This window comes from Brassica napus, chromosome C2 (genome assembly GCF_020379485.1).
Source record: "Brassica napus cultivar Da-Ae chromosome C2, Da-Ae, whole genome shotgun sequence".
NCBI lineage: Eukaryota > Viridiplantae > Streptophyta > Magnoliopsida > Brassicales > Brassicaceae > Brassica > Brassica napus.
The window spans coordinates 37,283,740-37,299,571 of record NC_063445.1 but is presented as its reverse complement, the minus strand read 5'-3'; the positions used below and the strand labels follow the sequence as shown (position 1 = coordinate 37,299,571).

General features: G+C 35.9%; 1 long non-coding RNA gene across 1 annotated transcript; it reads right to left on the bottom strand.

Moving 5' to 3' along the window:
- Positions 1–4,290: 4,290 nt before the first annotated feature.
- LOC125582055 lies at positions 4,291–14,818 on the bottom strand. The gene is made up of 6 exons (XR_007319898.1): positions 8,581–14,818; positions 8,466–8,503; positions 8,338–8,369; positions 8,183–8,229; positions 6,484–8,093; positions 4,291–6,406 (listed from the first exon to the last, which is right to left on the bottom strand). It is a non-coding gene; the product is annotated as an uncharacterized LOC125582055 (long non-coding RNA).
- Positions 14,819–15,832: the final 1,014 nt, after the last annotated feature.

Genomic DNA, 15,832 nt, shown 5'->3' with positions numbered 1-15,832 from the left:
TCGGCTTTAACCGAGAGGTTGATCGTGCCGAGAGTCATGGTTGATTCCCCCGAAAGTCCTACTACTGGATTCGGATAGGCAGATTTACATTCTCTCGAGGGTGCTTTTGAAGATGATATCGGCCGAGCTCCCGATGTCGACCAATATCTTTGCAATATCGATATTCTGGATTGTCAGCTCAACGACAAGGAGATCATTGAGAGGTTTGACCGGATCGCCGTTGCTCTCTCCTTGAAGGAGATAACATCGCTGCCTGTTTGATCAGACATACCGTGCCTCAGACGTTTCGCACTGTGGGACCGAAATTCACACTGTCGATTTTCCGAAAAAATAAGGAAAGATAAAAAAACCCTAAATTTCCTAGAGGTCCCGGATTATCTGCGTAAACACACAAAAAACGAAAGAGACAGAGCTAACAGAATATTGAAAGGAAATTGCACAAAGGCGTATTATTGATTGAAAAAAGAACAAGGTTACAGGATTCGCGAGAGATAAGACGGGCAGAGTTTCATTAGCCAAGTTAATCTTAGAACGAGAACGAAAATAGTCTAAGTAAAATCGAACCGCCTATATTCTAAGTTTTCCTAAGCTAGCAGAGTTCTTCCAGGTCTAAAATCTCTCTCCGCCCTCGCCCCTGGCTTTGGCTCCTCTTATATATCCTCCTAGGTCAGTTCCCCCTTAATTTTTCGTCTTTGGTTGAGTTTATCACTTCGCGGAAACTTTCCATTTTTCTTCGATGTTTGTGTTTATATTCGGAAACTTTACATTTATCTTCCGAACTTGACATTTATCTTCTTCTAGGAAATAAATGATAAACGTCGTAACGACTGGGCTTGATTCCAAATAAAATCGTAAGTGGGCTCTTTGTCGCGTCATGGGCTCTTTCGGGTCGTTTTCCGACTTAAGCGTTTTTACGATTTCATAAAAAGAATGCTTTCAAAATGACGTTGATTCCGAAGAGCATCTAAATTCCTCGTATACGCAATTCTAGGTGTTTAGCTAACAGTTATCGCTTTATGCGATCGATCCAAAGGTTTTTCGAGAAAACAAGTTCTTGCGGTTTCTAAATCGTAGAGTTCCAACGGTACCTCCGATTGAGACGAAACAAGAGCGAGTTCGATACAATCTTGAGAGGAGCCTTGCGGACAGGACGAGAACAGCGCAATTGTTCCAGCTCGGCCATCCGCCAAACTGGATTGGTCTAGCTCGGCGGATCACCGAGCTGGTCGCGTGTTTGATCCCGCACGGCCCTCCATTGAACTGGACTGGTCCAGCTCAGCAGATGGCCGAGCTGGTCGTTCGATCCAGCTCGGCGGATGGCCGAGCTGGCCGCGCGTTCGATCCAGCTCGGCCTTCCGCCGAGATGGACTGTTTGTTTTTAGTTATGGGGTGTGTCGAGAAGGTCTCTGCGAGGAAATGTGATTTTATACGTTGATTTCGAGATAACCGTTTTTGACCCCAACATACAGCACCTCAGCAGCGATCGACACAGACTTTTATCATCGATCGATACCACTCGAAATCCCTAAAAGATCGAATTGTCCTCAGGACATTGTAGACTCGACACTGAAGGGCATTGATATATCAAGTTGTGATCCTACCTCTGATGGAGACAGAGAAATCACCATGGAAGATTTCTTAGAGCTAGAAGAGTTCTTGGAGTTGGAGGATGGAGAAAAGCTTGAAGACTTGGATTCGAGTAGAAAAGTCACTATGGAAGACTTCTTAGAGCTAGAGGAATAGCTTGAAAATATGGATCAGAATTCGAAGAAGAAGCTTGATGACGATCATCATACTTCGAGAGGAGATCTGGAAACTTCACCAAAAGCTAGCATAGACCGACACCAACCTGATGAGATCGATCGACAACCACCCCACATCATCGATCAACGCGCACCCTATATCATCGATCGACAATCAACAGATAGCATCAATCTACACCCACACTCCATCATCGATCGACACCCACCCGATTGCATCGATCGACACCCATGGTTGGATGAACTGCCAGGATACATAGTTGAGCTGGAAGAAGTTGAGGAAAAGATGTACATGTCTAAGGCCTTACACCTTGCTGTCCCTAAACATCAGAGACCACTTATCTGGAGAGAAGAAGCTGCTGGATTTCACAAAAGAGTGAAGATGATACATGATCCTGTGAAGATTGTGGTTCCATGCGCTGTATTTGAAGTTGAATCTCCTATTCCACCTGATGCAAGTATGCAGTTCAATTCTTACATTGAGGTATTGGATGATCATCAGCAGGTAGAAGCTTACCAAAGAGGGTTGCGATTTAGAGATGAAGTCAATAAGAGCCCAGCAGAAGCAGCATCGATCGACACCGACCGGATAGCATCGAACGACACCAACAAACCGGCATCGATCGACACTATCACCTCATCATCGATCGACACTGGACGCGTATCAGAGCAGAAAGAGTTCAATGTGTGTGGAAATCTTTTTGATGGAGAAACCACCACGCGATCAGACAAGTCTGGGGGAAAGAAGATGAAGAATTGGAACAAGAGGAAAAGGACCAACGGAGGTTCTCAGTTATCATTGATTCTTCGCTTCTCAGATGGTGTCAGGAAATCCAGAGTGCGCAGCAGATGCTTCTCACAGCCATTTGCAAAGCTTCGAGCACTCCTTATTGCTGAGATGATAGATAAAGGAGAAAAGTCTATGGAGGAGGCTTTCAGACAAGAATGATAAAGCTTCAGAAAGCAGACATTGAGACTTTTTTTGGAGCATGTTCTTATTCTCATCCGGACTACATCAGATCTCCAGAAGTCAAGCTAATGACTAAAAATAAGCGTTGAGTGGGAGGCAACCCACTATTAGTTTTGCTTTAACTTTGGTTTTATTTTCATTTATTACTGATTCTTTGTCTTCTAATGATTTCAGGTTGGAAAAAAAAAGGATGAACAGTGACGACACTGTAGCAAAAGCACTATAGCAGAGGCACTATAGCAGCGATCGACCTGTAGCGGAAACGTCGATCGACACCGTATAATAGAAATCGATCGACACTGTAGAAACAAAATCGATCGACACTGTAGCAGAACAGACAAACAATACTGTAGCTTTGTCACTGTAGCGGTGTCACTGTAGCGGTGTCACTGAAGCAAACTACTGTAGCAGGATACTGTTCATCGAAAAAAAAAAATTAGATAATTGGTTTTATTATTTACTGACTTTTGGTGTTTTATTTATGTTAGGTAAAAGGATAAAGATACGAGGAAGATGAGTTTGCACGATGATCGACGATGGCTGTGCAACATCGCTCGACAGAACATCACAAGTATCGATCGCCACTTAACTGTGTTGATCGATTCTCACATCAATGGCGGGTATAGTCACGAAACCTTGTTAATATTGTCCTTATGATTTATTTTCCCACCAATCTTAGATTGTATAACACTGGTCACGGTGTTGTTTAAGTCTAGGGGAGGGTCTACTAATATTTTGTTTTAGTTAGCTATTCAGAAAAAAAAAAAAAAGAGATCCGAGTAGACGATTCCTCAGCACATCGACCGATGAGACCAGCTCGATATCGATGGACAGCACTTCAGATCCAACAATCGATTGTCTCTTCATTGTGTCTATTGATTGCTCTAGCCATCGACCGATGAGACCATGTCGACATCAATCGACAACACTTCATCAACAATGATCGATTGTCATTTCATTGTGTCGATCGACACTGAGCAGGTCATCGTTCTTACTTGTTAAATTATGTACTTATGATTATTTCTCACCATAACTCCGACTAGATATACAATAGGGACAGTGTAATTTAAGTCTAGAGGGAAGTTTACTAATACTAGTTTACTTCATGAGTCTTCTTAAAATGTTTTCAAAAAAAAAAAAATGTTTTTATTAAGTCAAGAAGGAAACAATGAACTTATTGATTTTGCTTATTATCTAACCACACCATTCTAGACTTACTAGTTGCAGATAACACTAAAGATACCAAAGTGGATCAACATGTCAACTATGTTACACTGACTGAAAATGTTTGAAGGAACCAAAGCTGACCTCCAACCTAATTGAGCTCAACTCTGCTTTTCTTGGGGTTTGGTATACATAGGATCGGATTCTTCAAACAAGTCTGGAAGGTAAAGCCTTGTGTAGATTTATCACCCTCTCTCTCTCTATTTCGAAATTTAGATTAAAATAAAAAATAAAAATATATATATATATATATATATATATATATAATTATAGATAATCATTTAGAAAAAGAATTCGAACAGGACTTGGTGGCTACAACCATTAAGGCTTGATTCATAAGAATTCTATAGGTAAAAGATTCGAATAGGACTTGGTGGCTACAACCATTAAGGCTTGATTCATAAGAATTCTATAGGTAAAGGATTAGAACATGACTTGGTGGCTACAACCATTAAAGCTTGATTCACAAATAATCCTAGGATATAGGTCAAAAAGAAGTGAACAGGATTTGGTGGCCAAAACCATTAAATCTTGATTCATGGAAGCATGTCCAATCTTGGTCAATGATCTTGCAATATAAGCAAACTTTGAGTGAGAGAGAAATTAGTAGAGAGAGAGAGGAAAGGAACTCTTATTTACATGCAGGTCCAGATACTTGTTTGCGCATCCTTGCATCGTGTGATCGATACTCCCAAGGTAAAGCCTACACTTTTATTTATGCAAGTATTGAGATTGGTAGAGGGGATTGTCAGACATGATTTACTAAGTTGTTGACTAGGTGAATTTGGTTTCTAGACTAGGATATGGTATAATGTGCTTATGAGATTAGGATTTCCTAATGTGATGATTCTGATATTTTAAATCATGTGAGTCCCTGCTGTTTTCAAACCTCTTTCAGAGAGACCGCCCATCTGTTTTGCTTGAGGACAAGCAAAAGGGTAAGTTTGGGGGAGTTGATATACCATAGATTTACCCACTTTCAGCCATGGTATATAAGTGTTTTAGGATATAATTATTATGTTTTGGAGTCTTTTTAGAGTATTTACAGGTTCAGGTACGTTCTGGAGAAATATGGTGATTTTGGAGCCTTTTGCGGTGAAGAGCTGCACAGACACGTCAGATGTTTAGCTATAGATGGAGACTTTTCCACCGTTAGATTGAGCCCATCTTTTGACACAAGATAGAGATTTGTGTTATCTTTCCAATGCCACCGGTTTGAGATAAATAAGCATCCTGTAGCAGAAGTTACGCCCGTTTTACTGAAAAGTAGTCAGTTTGCCTCGCAAGAGGAACCTGTCGAGGAGATGAAGGACCGTCGATAGATGACACAGCCTTAGCGTCAGTTGACGGTGATGCCAGAATATGAGCTGAGCATATTTTATGACCATCTGAAACCCAGAAGCAATCACAAATTACCATAATAATCTTGGACGACCTAAAACCCTATTTATGTGTTTTCTAAGCCATTGTTGACGACTAAGCTTTATTTTATTCATAGTTCTAGGTTATGAGAGAAAGGAGGAACTACTTCAGAGTCCTCCTGGAACTCCTTTGGTTTTTATATTTTATTCTATTGCAATTTCATCTATTCATCTATGAATTCTGTGACAAACTTCATGTCTGAATAGATCCACCTGTTAGGTTTAGGGTTCAAATAGGTTATGAGGGATTAGCCCCAACTATAGATTGCTAAGTTGTGATATCCATCATTAGGATTGTCATTAAAGCATTTTTCTAGTTTAGCTAGCTAGGACTTGATCTATGAGTTGTAGGTTTAGGTCATCACTTGAATCTCACCCTGAATCCATCCTAACTGAGATAAGATTGCTAGGTAAGCGAGAGCTGATATAGGAAGCTTAGTGAGCATATTCAGTCCGCGCATCAACGCTTGACCAAGAGCGTCGATCGATATTCCAATCGAATAATCGGTCCACGTTTCACAAAGTATATTGATCGATATTCCTATAGAATAATCGATCGACATTGGTCAATAGACAAACCTAGAAAGCGAAAGCCTATCGGTTTGTTTATAAATGTTGAGCTCTATAATATCATGCATACAACTTGTAAGGCATCTGTAGCATTATAATTATGATTACCTGAATAGAAACCCTAGATCTAGCAACCATCCTTCCATCAAACCCCAATCAATCAATCGAGCAATTACTTTGCTTACAAACTTGCAACTTTACATTTAATCATTAAAACAACCTAGCTTAATCAATCTGGTTAGATTTATTTGGTTCCCTAGCTCCCTGTGGATTCGATCCCTAAGTACTACAATTGAACATCTTATTTGAGAGAGTAAAATCACTCCTTAGGGTAATTTGAGTGATATCACATGCCTTCAAGCCATCTTTTGTTTAGCACTTTGCATGAGGAGGGACAATATGGCATCAGACACGTTCTTCTCAACGTGCATTACATGGATGTTGTGACGTACATGCAGATCCTAAGCAATAGAAACAATGAATTAAGTTAGAAAATGATAAAAATTCAAAATATTTGAAGCTTAGAGAATATTCAAACCTTCTAGTAAGGTAGATCGAAGAAAATAGACCGCTTCTTCCACCTCCATCGATCACTTTCTTCATCAAATTCCTCTTCTGAAAGCTCTTCATCCTCAAACAAACCAGATATCTTTCTTTTTCTTTTCTTATCTAAAGGTCTACTAAAATCATTCCTAAACTCTTTCAACTGCTCAAATATCTCAACCTTTGACTGAATTCTAGGTAATGTCCCTTCTTCTACAGTGTTATCAAACCAACTATGTCTGCATCTGTAAGGATGACCTGGTCTGAGTCTTCTCCTATTGCGCAAATAGACATGTTTTCCACTAAACTTCAGCCACCTAAAAGGTGTATCCTTGCCACAAACGTTAGAAGCTTGTTTACCTTTGACTTTACAGCCTGTTAACGTCCCCAAACCAGGATAATCACTGATAGTCCACATAACCATAGCTCTGAGATTGAAAGTTTCCTTGGAAAAGGAGTCATAAATCTCTATACCTTCACTCCATAAATCCTGTAGATCTCCTATCAACGGTTGAAGATAGACGTTGGTGCAGTTGGTCCAGGAATCAACATGGTGAGCATTACATTCTCTGCCTTCATACACAATGTAGGTGGCATGTTGTAGTTCACAAGCAACACTGGCCATGTACTATACGTCGTGCTCTGGTTTGAGAAAGGGTTCATCCCATCTGTAGACAGACTAAGTCGAAGATTTCTCTGTTCAGACGCAAACTCTAGCCATTTTTCATTAACCTGAGACCAAGTTATTGAGTCTGCTGGGTGTCGGATCGTTCCATCTTTTGAAGCATTACTGAACTGCCAACGCAGATCCTCAGCCATCCTTCTTGACCTATACATCTTTCTGAATCTGTCCTTTATGGGAAGTATCTAAGAACCTTAACAGGAATCCCATTCTTTTCCTCTTTGGTGTGCTTATCCACTTCCCATCTAGAAGCTTTACATCTAGGGCATCTTGTCAAATCCGTATACTGCTTCCGGTATAGGATGCAGTCATTCTTGCATGCATGAATCTTTTCATAGCCAAACCCAAATATCTTCAAATAGTTCTTCATCGCATATGTTGATGTTGGAAGCACTTTATCTTCAGGTAGCATGTCGTGAACTAGTTTCAGAATCTGATAAAAATAATTCTCTGACATTCCGCTCTTCACTTTTATTCTGTAAAGCCCCATGATCACATACACTTTGGTGTAGTTAGGACATGTGTTGTAGAGAGGAGTTTCAGTATCTTCCAACTTCTTCGTAAACTCTAACTCTGCTTCGTTTTCAATACCATCATGCTGATCTGCTTTGTCACTCCGGGGCTGTAAACTGTCATCACCGTCGAATAAAGTAGCTCTAAACAACTCATAAGCTTCATATTCAGAAGCATGTTCATCAACTGCCTTCAAATCCCTTATCTCTCTGTGCTTTTTCCAACATTTATTTCGCTTGTACTTCTGATCCATCCCTTTAATAACCAGAAGATCCAAGACTGTGGCTATTGGTTGGTGGCACAGATTTCGGCACTCGAGACATGGACAAAACATCTTTGCAGGATAACCCAACCTCTTTGCTGACCCATAAACAAAATATGTTGCTCCTTGCTCATACGCAAGGTTAGTCCTATAAATGAGAAAACATTTGACAATTCAATCATAAGAAACTCAGTTGTAAGTAAAGGAATTAACAATAATAACATATAAAAACCATACCTTGGAAGCCAAACCCAAGACTTGTCCTTGTCACTCCACAAGCAAAGCTTCACGGTCAAAGGGTTTCAAACATGTGTGATAATGTACATCAGCCCAAATACACTAACACTTTAGAGACATATATGAGAGAATAAGAAGGATTATCTGTAAAGTACCTCTTGGTAGCAAAGATCTTGTAAAGGATAAGCTGCAAAAGAAAGCAAAATAGATTTAAGTCAGACAGAACAAAATCTCTTAAGACTACGATCTGTCTGTGAAACGGAACTCTAGAAATTACAAATACCTCAGCTTGAAGCGAACGCCAAAATCTGTCTGTGAAACCTGTATGAAAAGCCATAATCAGTCAACAGAAACATCAAAACCCATGTCTTAAATAAAAACCCTAAAATTTCACATACCTGAGCTTAAGATATAGATCTAATATTCCCGATAATTCCTTGTAAGAAATCCCAAATTCAGTCATAAATCAGAAGTAATTAACATTTTGAAACCCTAAATCCATATGATTATTGATAACCCGAACAAATCAAACCTTCAATCGAATTCCTAAGAGAGTAGCGCCCCACTTGTTTTGAATCGAGATCTGGATCGAGGAGAAATGAGGAAGGAAGAAAGATACAAGCTTTTGAGATCGAAATGAGATGAGAGAATATATCTGAGTGAGAGAGATTTCCCGACACAGAGAGAGAAGTGAAACAAAGACTCTAAGAGGGAAACTCGAGAGTGGAGGGAAGAGATGAAAATGATGAAATTTTCTAAGTGTTTACCCGGGAGAATGAAATAATATTATGCCTTAACTATACATAACGTTTGAAGATTACAAAAGCTATCTAAAATACGCTTCTTTAAAAAAACGTTACACAGCTTAGCGTCTGAAAATTATAACATAGCGTGTCCATTATAAAATGCTATCTTAATTTGTTACTGGAGTAGAGGATTTTAACATAGCGTGTCCATTATAAAAAGTGTTATACAGCTCCACATCTATAATTATGTTACTGGAGTAGAGGATTTTAATTTCATATTCATTGTTGTAGAAAAGAGCTAACCCCTCCCCCTCCCCCCTTCCCACTCCTTCCATTTGGATCCACGGTAACCAGGCTATCATAACCAAAGTGTGATTAAAATCCTTGTACAAATTCGAACTCTTGCTTTGTTTTAGATAGAAATAAAAAATCGGATTTATGTTTATGCCATATTTTTCGAAGATAATTTATAGTCATTTTACTCCCCATTCCCCTGCAATTTCAACTTAGTATCCTCATATAATAATTACTTGCTTATGCTCCATGGAGCCAGAGATGCGGATTTAATGATACCCAAACATCTCAAAAAACTTAAAACCCAAAGCCTCCAAACCATTGAAAAGTAGAATTTTCCTTGAAGCATTTTTATGTACATGTAACAAGTTTAACCGGGCATCGTAGTCTGGTGGTAAAGGAACCTCGGCTGAGGTGCCCGCCACCCGAGTTCGAGCCCCGGCCACGGGGGGTATTTACATGGGCTGCCTCTCGCCCTCCAGACCACTTCGCGTAACCAGGGGCCCTTAAGTGGACGCTTAAAAATCCTGTAATGGCATGGGCTTAGGCCCGGTGGGCTAGTCGATCACGCAAAGTGGTCGGATACTGGATTATCAAAAAAAAAAAAAAAAAGTACATGTAACACCGTCTTGTTCCACAAATTCCTCTAAGACCACTATCCCAAGACTTTATGATACATATCGCTGGCCCAACTACTGCTTATAAAGCTTATTAAACCATAATTAATGAAATAGCACCAGTAACAAACACCAAAATGACCAAGTATATTCCAAAACAAGATCACATAAACCGATCTTGCAGCCGGTAATGAAACACCAGAAAACCAAAGAGGCACATACACAATGCAACACCACCCGTAACATTGCAACAAAAGTAATAAAAAACTGGTTTGTGGCAGTGGTACCACAAAGGCTAAGGTCCTACGCAAATACCAAACCATACTTATAGAATTTATTAAAAACTTTAGACCAAAAACCTGTAAAACCTCTCTTCCTTCTCTGTTGTATTCCTTAAAAACCGAGAACCTGCGAGCCCTCTCTTCCTTCATGCGAAGCTTTCCAAAATCTCTGTAAAAATATCTCTGAACAAACAACGATGTATGAGGACACACCAATCTCGTAAAGTCACTATATCCTCCAAACTCCCTCTGTTTCCAAAATTTATTTGACTTGAGGCTAGAGTATGAGGACACGTCAAACTCGTAAAGCACATAAGGATCTTTATTAGTAGAAACGGAGAAACTCCCTTCCATTACTGAAATCAAAATGTGGCAAAAGTCTGGACCAGTATTACACTTCCTGTGACCTCTTTCCTTGATACGAGAATCATTACACAAACATAATTCCGTACTACAAGTGTTCCTGATTATGATCCATCTATTAAAATTGTTATTCCACTTCAAAAGGTCACCTAATAGACCCTTCAGTTCTCTGTGTTTCAAAAAAACAAAAAAAAAGAAGACCCTTCAGTTCTCCAAATAAAAAAACACCAAACCACCACGATTTCAACCATTTCTTTATTAATCTTCTCTCATAAAGTGACTTAAAGAGAATACATAATAGAAAATGAATCACCCCTTTTTTCCTGTTTAATTTAATATTTATTGAAATCACGAAAATTATTAAAAGACCTACCAACCAGACAAAATCTAGTTATTTACAAATTTACCAGGCGGACTATCCAAACCCAAACTATACCCACCCGTTAAACTTGGATCAAGACATAAAAATCTAGACATCTAAGTATTTTCAAGTTTTACTCATTCTTTTTATTTTTTTCACTGAAACAAATCAATCTTATTTTAATTCATCCTTTTATCACATGAGAAAATATAATCTCCAAATAAAAGACAAATCGAACTTTTTCCCAGAAAAAAATTACGAAATAACAAATCACGAATTATCCATCGAAAGAGAAGAAAAAACGAACCTAGAATGGTATAACTTAGTAAAACTTCATATAACTATAAAACTTTATACAACTTGGTAAAACTTTAAATAGTTTAGATTGTATAACTTAGTAATACTTTGTGAATTTTATGATGATGACTTAATTTGATAGTTACGTTTTTCTATGAAATGTTGCTTTCAAAGAACAAAAATGAAACTTTATCTGACCTCTTATAGTAGAGACATGGAACAAAGTGAGAAGGATGGTGGTTTAGATAGTGGAGAGATAAAATAAGAGTGTGGATAAAGGTGTAGGAGAAAATGACAGTAGAAGTAATATGAAAGAATATAGTGGGAATGAGGAAATCGAAAAAGAAGCAATGAAGAAAAATCGACCATTGGCAACCAATACAAGTGGCAAAGAAAAAAACTAATCATTGTCAACCAATACAAGTTTTTGTAACTTGGTAACTCGGTCAAAATTTTGTTATGTATATTTGTGTAACTCAGTAAGACTTTGCGAGTTTTCCATTTTTGTTTCACTTTGTAGATCTTGAGATTACTTTGTTTTGTGTTTGTTTAACTCGGTAAAAGTCTGTCAAAGTTTCATATTTCTGTTTGTCAAACTTATTATTACTTTGTTTTAGTGTTTGTGTAAATTTGGTTAAACTTGGAAAAAACTTTACATTCCATTAAGATGATACAAATTTTGATTAGTTATACATCCAAATTCTTATAACTACTGAAATAAGACAACATAGAACTATAATTATTTTCCTTGCACTATAGGATTTCTCAATCTTCATAGTTGCTTTAAGAAGTAGAACTTCTTCTTTTAACACACTAACTTTGTTGTTTGTGTTTATGTTACTTGGTTTGTTATTTATGTTTGTAGAACTTGGTGTAACTTAGGATAACTTTGGTTAAATATCTCATTTTTGTTTGTCAAACTTCGTAAAATTTAGTATTACTTTTTTCATGTTTCTGTAATTAGGTAAAAAATTGCCAAAGTTTTCCATTTTCGTACGTCAAACTTTGCATAACTTAGTATTTTTTCTATTTGTACAAGTCAGTAAACTTTGTCAGAATTTTTGTTTTCATTTGTAAAATTTCGAAAACTTAAAAAAACTCGTCACTGAACTAATTTGATAGAAGTTATGATTAACTATACAACCAAAATCTCAGAAGTATCGTTACAGTAGGAATAAGGCAACATACGACTATCAATATTTTTCTTCCATTATTGGGTCCTTAATCTGCATGGTCATTTGAGAAACCACATAGAGACATCAATAATATTGGAAATAAGGATTTAGATCAGATTTAGAGAACTTCTCGATGATACCCTCACCGCTGCATCATCACTTAATAGGTAGTTTAAGAGTTTTGACTCTTGATTGACCATTATTTTTTGAAAAAAACCTGAAAATTGCAGACTAGGTGAAGAAAGATGAAAAAGGAGAAATGAGATGAGAGAAAATGAGTTGAGAGGATTGAGAAGATAGTAAAAATGAGAAAACCCTAAAAATTAAAGCAATTATAGTTACCAACTCCGTTTTTGGTGTCTAGAAAGAAATAGAAAAATTTGGGAGGGAAAATTCTGAAATTTGGGCGGGAAAAATTTTCACAGCATTTTTGGGGTCTAAGTTTTACCAAGTTTGTAGTTTTACAAAACGCTCTATTTTTGATATTTTTTTAAGTTTTATTGTACTCAAAATATTTATATTATAGTTATACCACTTATATTTGGTTTCTTACAATCATTTCTCATCAAATCATGTTGTAATATAATTAATTTCGTGGCATATATAAGTTTTGTAATGTCACGAGGTCAGTACTAAGAAAAAAAACATAAAAGAACAAGGTATTTCCTCTATTATAAATAGTACACAACTATGTGATGAAAATTTTTACTATAATTATTTTGAATTTAAATCAGAAAATACTAACAAATAATAAGCATAATACTTGTAAATAACCAAACAAGTTTAGAATTTTGTATATTTATTTTTTTGTATTTTATCAGTTTTACTAAGTTTTAGTTTTTCTATCGTCTTGAGGAATCATCTTGAATAATAGATGCAACTAATCGTGGTGTGCATTTCCTTCTGGTTTCCGGGTTTAATCTTTTTCAAGAGCTAGTATGCACTTTTATGTATACTTTAATCGAAATAAATCAGAATTCTTAATATTCAGATCTCACAGTTCAAAATAATAATTTTAAAACAGTTATGGTGTGATGCTTAATCAACTAAATCTTTCACATGCTCTCCACGTTATCCAAATCAATACCTACATTGTCTCTATCTCGAGTAACAACATCTTCCACTGACTTAGTCACCTTAAGATGTTGTTATGCTTCTTCGATTGGCTCATAGGGTTTACTACCAATGAAATATAACTCAAATTCAACCTCTTTGTACATGGATTTATGGTCATCTTTCTCCATATCCTATCAACTAGCATACAAGCTACCTTCGTTTGGAATCCATTCATAACCATCTCCAGCTTTATAATAGTATTTTTCATAATCAAAGTGTATGTTTGTGAAAGAACTCGTCGTCTCATGTAAAAATCAAAATGATTAACAATCAAGTTAGATGAAGTTGCACGGTTTAACCATAAAATTTTACCAAGTTATACATTTTTACCAATATATTTATATCAAGTTATAAAGTTTAGTTAGTACACTTTAACCTAGTTACACAGTTTTACTTAGTTGTACAATATAGTTTTACCAAATTATACAAGTTGTACGGTTATAGTTATACATAATTATAAATAGCTATACCATTTTGTTCATACCAGGTTTTACTACGTTTTTTAGTTTTTTTAAAATCAAAATACTAATTTGATAAATTTTTTATAATTATACCAGTGTTTTTGATTATCTAAATAGATCGAGACCCATTGTTCTCAATGCTCAATTAGTTAATTATGAACACGAATTTGAAGTTAAAGTTTTTGATTCTTTACGAATGAATTAATGGAGAAGATAAATATCAAATTAAATAGAGCTTGAACAAATCTGGGTTGAAGATCTACAGTTGGGAGAGAAAGGAAGAAGATAGAGTAGGAGAGAGAATGATTTTGATTGGTTTAGTCAAAAGGGGTAATTTTGACATTGACCACGTTTCTTAGGAGTATGAATTAAATGAGGAGTATGTGAGAATTAGTAAGAGTATGACGGAATAAAATTTGCCTCATTAAGAGTATCTGAGCAATTCACCCATAGAAAATGAGTACTTAACCCAATAATACACAGAAAAAAAAAAGAAAACTAGAATCTAATGCTACTATAAGCAAACATCCGGTCCTACTCTTATTTTTAATAAAAAAACCAATAACATAACAATCTTAAACAACCACCATAGAACCTGCACCCTTGTGCTGTTGTTTTCCAATGGGGAAAATTTTCCAGATCCCTTCGAATTTCCCCAGTTTCTATTCCATCCTTATGTAATCCTGTTGAATCATCCTTGTGAATCTCGTCGATCCTATAATCTCCCCTATTCTCCAACACCCAGCCAATCCGATCACCCGTTGATTTCATTGTATTCACAAAACCGGCTCGAAACCAACTCTTTCCATTTTGATGATAAAACCTATAAGACCCCTCATCCAACCCGCATAGAACCTTCGATCGAATCTGAATTCTCAAGCGAAAACCCTAGAAGTCGCCTTTGGTGGCGCCGTCGCCATAGCCCTTTCGGTGTTATTGATGTTTTTAGTTGTTATAAAAATTTTATGCTTTTATTTGATTATTGTCTACAGTAAGACTATAATGTTAAAAAAAAAAACACTCTCCGACCTTAAATAAAAGGTTCAGCAAACCTCACATATAAAGTTGTCCTTGGAGATGCTCTAAAGAGAGAATTACATAGGAATTTACATACGAAATCTCAAATAAATTACTTCCAAAATTAGATAATTTTAACATTTCTTTTCTTTGATATAATACGATTTAGTAACATAATAATAATAATGTGAAACAATACCAAAATACTAATTTCCATCAAAAAAAATTTAAAATTATAAATAAAATAAAAAACCATCAATAGTGATATTCTAAAGCATCTTTTTAGTTTGTTCTCTTGTTTATGACTTAATGTGTACTGTTTTTTATTTATTTATGGATACAGGTTAATTTAAAAAAATATTGGTGGTGAATAAATTGTATTTTTTGATTGGGTTGTAAATAGCAGTAACAAGAAATGAATGTGTGGGATTTTTATGTTGTTGTATCTTTTTTCAAACTGTTTTTTTATAATTCTTGATTATATATCAATTCTTGATGTGATATTATTTCATTTTTCAATTTTGCTGAGCTCGATAATCTATAAAAACAATTCCTGAAATTCGGTTTTAAGAAATTTCAAATAAATATTATTAATTAATTTCTGGAATATGGTTTTGAACATTGAATTTTTTATGTATAAATAATTTATTGTATATCAATAAAATGTATCATACATCTATTATAAACACACAAAGTCTTTACTTTTATTATAAAATGGAATTTTTTTATTTTTTTATTTTATTTAATGATATTACCTAAATTATTTACTTTTATATATATGGAACGTTAAATTTTATTAAGTTTTTATTTTTTATTTTTTACTTTTTTCGTTTCTTAAATTATTATTATTATTTTTCTTTTTGAATATTTTTTTTGATTATATATTACAAAAGTCTCTTAAATTATTTCATTTATTAATTTA